Below are 5506 nucleotides of genomic sequence, written 5' to 3'. Positions count from 1 at the left end.
TCAATGTGAGAGTGAGCTGAATGAAAGGATAGGAAAGCCATAGAGAGAGAGAAAACCGGGGAGTTCTTATCGCTTTACCCTTGTCTCGACTTCCTTTGAAGAGCAGAAATAAAGATACTTGCACAGCAGAGAGAGATTTAGATTATGCCGGTGTTTACCCAACTGAGTGCTGCATGGCTACTGGTGGCAACCTGCTGGTTCTGAAGTTGTTATGGACCAACTACAGCTTAAAGCACTTACTGCTGAAAATAGAACCTCCGTGCTGCAGAGGAGGGGCTTCTCTCTGTGGCTTATGTGTCCGTGTGTGTATATGTATGCATGTGTGCATGCATGTGCCAGCAGGTGTAAGTGTTTGAGACGTACCGTAGCATATGTCCTTGTATTCCCAACAGAGTGTGTGCATTCTACCTTTCTGTGTGCACAAACGTGTGCGTGCGCGTGTGTGCACTGCACACTGCAAATGGAGCCATCCATCGGATTTTGGGTAGACAGCTCTTTGAAAAGGAGAGCTCGTATTTGCATAAGTGGTCATGGAAGGGAAAAACCTATAGAAAGAAAGACAGAATGAGAGAGCAAGGCATAGAGAACGAGAGAGAAGGGGGCTGCTGGGGGGGGGGACACTTATCAAGCCGCTTGGGGATAAATCCTGTGACTAGATGAAGTATTCTGGGCAGGGATTTGGCCCCAGCTCCCCTCAAAGCAAATGGAAAAATAACAGGCTGTAAGTAAATAGGTGGCCAAGTAATGATAGATCTGTCAAGTCCTAAGGTGGTGAAAGGTAGAGTGGGAGGAAAGAAGGATAGCAGAGAATGAGAAAGAGATGTGGGGAGTTTGAGGATTTATATGGGGCAATAATGAAAAAATAAAGATGAGCAGAGAGAAAAGGATGGATCAAGCAAGGAAAGAAGAGTAATACCCACAGAGAAACTTGTAATGAAGGCAAGGAGGAAGAATGGAGCTGGAGAAATGAAGGGAGAGAACAAGAGATGAGCCAAACCCAAAAAAAAGCACACATATGAGAGAAGGCCAGAGGGCTGATGGAGAGGGTGATGGGCTTTTCTGTGGAATCCTCTTCTGGCTAAGGTTACTGGTGTTTTGGCACACGAAGTTGGCATGAGCCCTGGATGCTGCCAAAGCCTGTGTATGCATGTGTCTATGCATGTGAAATGTGAAATCAGGGCTCCCGCTTGTCACATCTGCACATAAAGCCTGAATCTCTGTCCAATTCTCTGTCACTCTCTTCTATTTGATTTCCCCAATCAGTGAACATTCTCCCAAACTGCCCTTTCTGTCTATTTCTTCTTTCTCTAACATGGGTACTGATACCTTTCGCTACCTGATACCTTTATCTAACTGCTGCTTTTCTAAGATTCTCAGTGTAACTCAGCTACCTGTGGTTTGCTAAAGGGTCTCAAAGTAGCATCAATGTCTATTACTTCTTTGATAACTTAATAACAGGACAGTCCTTACGATTATTTTTCAGTGTCCCTGTGCTCTGCTGTTAATTAACAAGGTTGTTAAACTGGGGGTGAAAGGCTGCTATGCTAGATGTGTTTACACAGCATGTTTAATAAGCCTGTGCCCTCGCCATCAGGAAAAGTCTCTACTCACTGTCAATAATGACAAGCCGCTCCCCAGAGCTACTGTTTCTGTGTATGAGTCTGTGTATATATATGTGTGTGTGCACGTCTTTCTGGCCAAATGGCTGGTACTTGGTAGCCTGATGGAAAAAGTACTCAGTCTATAGAGAGCATGCTTGTGTGGTATCTACACACAAGTTGGATTAAATCGCAAATGCTTCGTTCAAATGTGTCATCATTCTCATCCCTACCAGAGAGGCCATTCACATGCACAGGTGTGTGTGTGTGTGTGTGTGTGCGTGCGCGCAGTGGTGGAAGAAGTACTCAAATTGTTTACTTATGTAACAATACCACAGTGTAAAAATACTCTTTACAAGCTGCATTCAAAATGTCACCCAAGTAAAAGTACAAAAGCACTGGGATCAAAATAGACTTAAAGTACTAAAAGTAACAGTACTCCTTATGCAGAATGGCACAGTTCACATTAATGTATACCACATTATTGGACTATAATTGTTGATGTATTGTTGTGCACATCACATTTAATGCTGCAGCTGGTAAAGGCAGAGCTACTGTTAACTAGGGCAGCCTGCTAATTTCCCACCAGGGATCAATAAAATCTTATGGTTACACTGTATTTAGTTTTATTTGGCTGATTCTGAAAAGGAACTAGTAACTAAAATGATCTAATTGTTGATGTATTGTTGTGCACATCACATTTAATGCTGCAGCTGGTAAAGGCAGAGCTACTGTTAACTAGGGCAGCCTGCTAATTTCCCACCAGGGATCAATAAAATCTTATGGTTACACTGTATTTAGTTTTATTTGGCTGATTCTGAAAAGGAACTAGTAACTAAAATGATCAAATAAATGTAGTGGAGTAAAAAAAAAAGCACAATATCTGCCTCTAGAAAGTAGTGAAGTCTAAGTAGCATAAAATGAAAATACTCAAGTACAGCTACCTCAAAATTGTACTCAAGTACAGTACATGAGTAAATGTACTTAGTTACTTTCCACCACTGTGTGTGCATGTTTGCCACCCATGGAGCGCACCGATATGCCTTCCTGATACTTGCAGACCACCGGGTCAGAGAGGAACCACATGTCATTCCAGAAACCAGCGTGCACACATAACCTTGCAAACAAACACTTTGCCACACATTACCATGTCCATATTTACTTTTGGCCAGTGCATTGCACCATGGGCTACTTAATGGGTTAGGTGACAAACACACACACTAACTTCCTTGAGGTCTGAAAATATCCCTTCATATTTCTCCCGCTGGCCCAAAAGTACATTCATAAATGCCATTTCCCCCCCTAATAAGTCAAAGGAGATGCTGCTCGTGTGTATTTGCTGCACTAGGAAATGCTCCTGTACCAAGCAATTACCGCGGCTGCTGAAACAAGAGCGCTCCTGTGGGGAATAGCCAATTAGTCCACCGTGGTTGCAGGTAGCCAGCAGGCTCCATTCATTATGATCCCTCAAAACACCACTGTAATGTAATAGCAGTGTGTTAGAGCTGGTGACAGACGGCGGAAGGCTTTAATGATAATAACAGGATCAATAGTTAGGGTGTTATTGCCAGATAGTTCCATATTCAAATGTCATGTGGCAGTAAGAATTTAATCGGAAACTAATGAAACTTGCGTGCGAGTGTGTGTGTAATGAGCACATAATATTGGATGTGGATATTTGGCTGTGTTCAGCAGAGCACTGTGCATGTTTGTGTGTGTGAGTATGATCAATCTACGGTAATAACATCCAGTTAACTAATAAAGCTGCAGGCAATAAATGTAATATCAATACCTGCAACTGATCTGCTCTGGTGTGTAACCTGACCTGATGATATTCAGATAATGTGATGCGCCGACAACCCAGGAGGCTAGAGCTGGAGACGCACAGAGAAAGTGTGTGTCGTGGGCCTAGATTAACCCTTCTACTGTGCTTGGTCCAAATAACTGTTCTGGCTAAAAATGTATATGTTCAGCAACTTCTTATAAACACAGGTGCAAGTGCACACACACACACACACACACACACACACATAGAGCCATGTGCATTAAGCTTTACATTGGAAGCTCTGTCATCCTGAAATCCATCACAACCAGTGCTGGGCTCCCTTGCTTCCAACCTGACATTCTATAAATCCCTCTCATTCAAGCTCCAAACAGACTGACTCTCTCTCCCCTTCCCTGGGCACTCACTCTCTTTTGTCACTGCTCATGGGGCAAGTAAGCCTTTAGCTGGAGTGTGTGTGCATGTGTGTGTGTGTGTGAGAGAGAGAGAAAAAAGGTGCTTGAGCAAGAGGGAGAGAGAGAGAAATGACATGCCACAGAAAGGGATGGCAGGAGGAAGAGAAAAGGGCGACAGTGTGGCGTTTGTGTTACAAATGTGTGTAAGTGTATCTGGTGTGTATCTGTTGCTGAGTGTGTATGTGAGAACGTGTGAATTATGCCTGCAGTTATCTGCATACGAAGAGGTGCAGGAGTCAAAGAAAGCGAGCCAGACTGAAGGGCAAAGATTGTGTTTATGTTTAAGAATGTGTGCATGTGTGTGTGAGTGAGTGTGTACTCAGGCTTGTCAGGAAGCTGCGGTGTCCCTGGCTCTCCAGTGTTTACAGAAAGGAAATGTTTGTCCAGGCAAAAGGGAAGGGGAAAAAAAAAACTGGGAGAGTGAACACACACACACACACACACACACACACACACAGAGAGAGAGAGAAAAACACACGTTTGCAACAGTGTAAAAAGAGGAATCTGAAGGGAGCTGTAGTCTTTTGAGTGAGGTGGGGTATCTTGTATTGGGGAAGTGGGAGTGACTAGGCTGGGCACAAGCAGTTCTTCACTTCCCTCTACGCTGACTGCCAACGTAAACTCAAGCAGACAGAAAGCCAATACACCGACCCCCCCTGAACCTGCGAGAGGGCGGCCACAATTCTGCAAGGCTTGTCCACATCTAAAGACACAAACGGACTGTGTGTCAGCATCACCACCTGTATTCCTTTAGCTTATATTGCTGCTGCTGCCACTTCCGTTTAGTTGACTCCCTGCCTGTTTGTCCCTATTTGCTGGGAGATGCAGGGATTGTAAGAGTATAAGAATTCCAAAGCACTTCTGATTTAATGGTGGTAATGCTTAAACTCTTATTTTGTTCAAATAAATGAAAAACCTACCACTACGGTGAGGGGGTTTCCAGTACAAATGATCACATTTCAGGAGTTTTGTTAAATTCAGATTCAGCATGTGACAGCATATACAGTAGTTACAATTAGCTACATTAACATTAATATAACATTAAAACAATGTGTATAGGTTATTACATCAGTAATTGTAATGGTATATAAAACAGTGAAAATTGTCATTGTGCACTATTATGTACCACTTTCTTACTGTAAGTAGGTTTCGTGGTAATACTTTTGGACCTTAGCTTAACGATTATTTGCATGTAGATGTTTTACTTATAAATAAAGCATTTCTACAGTATAAAATGGTGCTACTGCTTTTACGTAAACGATATGAATAATTACTTCACCACTCTTCCTGGTTTAATAGATTGTCCTGTGTATAAATCATATAAATAAGCACAATATGGAACAGCTTTTATTTCCTTATGAAAAAGCACTTTTCTCCTAGTTTGCTTTAAATAAGCAACTTTCAAAGTCAGCTCTGAAGCTTTTGATTGATTATATAAAGCAGTTGCAGCATGAAGGTTGGCCACAATGATAACATTTGTAAGATTTATTTTAGAAAGACTTGCCAAATTTGTGTCCCCCAGATACGCAACGCTCGTTTCTGGCTGCCCTGCCTCACTTCCTTGTGATCTATGCTGACATTTCAATGTGTGTGTGTGTGTGGGGGGGGCCTTGAAAATTAAGATTGGTGCCGGAGGGGATGTGGATGTGTGGCTGGTGCCCTCTGTTTTT

At 42.7% G+C, this 5506-nt stretch overlaps 1 protein-coding gene across 6 annotated transcripts in view; it reads right to left on the bottom strand.

Moving 5' to 3' along the window:
- Positions 1–5506, bottom strand: part of raraa (retinoic acid receptor, alpha a) — a 136228-nt gene that overhangs the window by 70320 nt on the left and 60402 nt on the right. The gene's annotated exons all lie outside the window — the stretch shown is intronic.

The sequence above is a fragment of the Monopterus albus genome, unplaced genomic scaffold, assembly GCF_001952655.1.
Source record: "Monopterus albus unplaced genomic scaffold, M_albus_1.0 scaffold76.1, whole genome shotgun sequence".
NCBI classification, from domain to species: Eukaryota; Metazoa; Chordata; class Actinopteri; order Synbranchiformes; family Synbranchidae; genus Monopterus; species Monopterus albus.
This window is presented reverse-complemented; position numbering and strand designations above follow the sequence as displayed.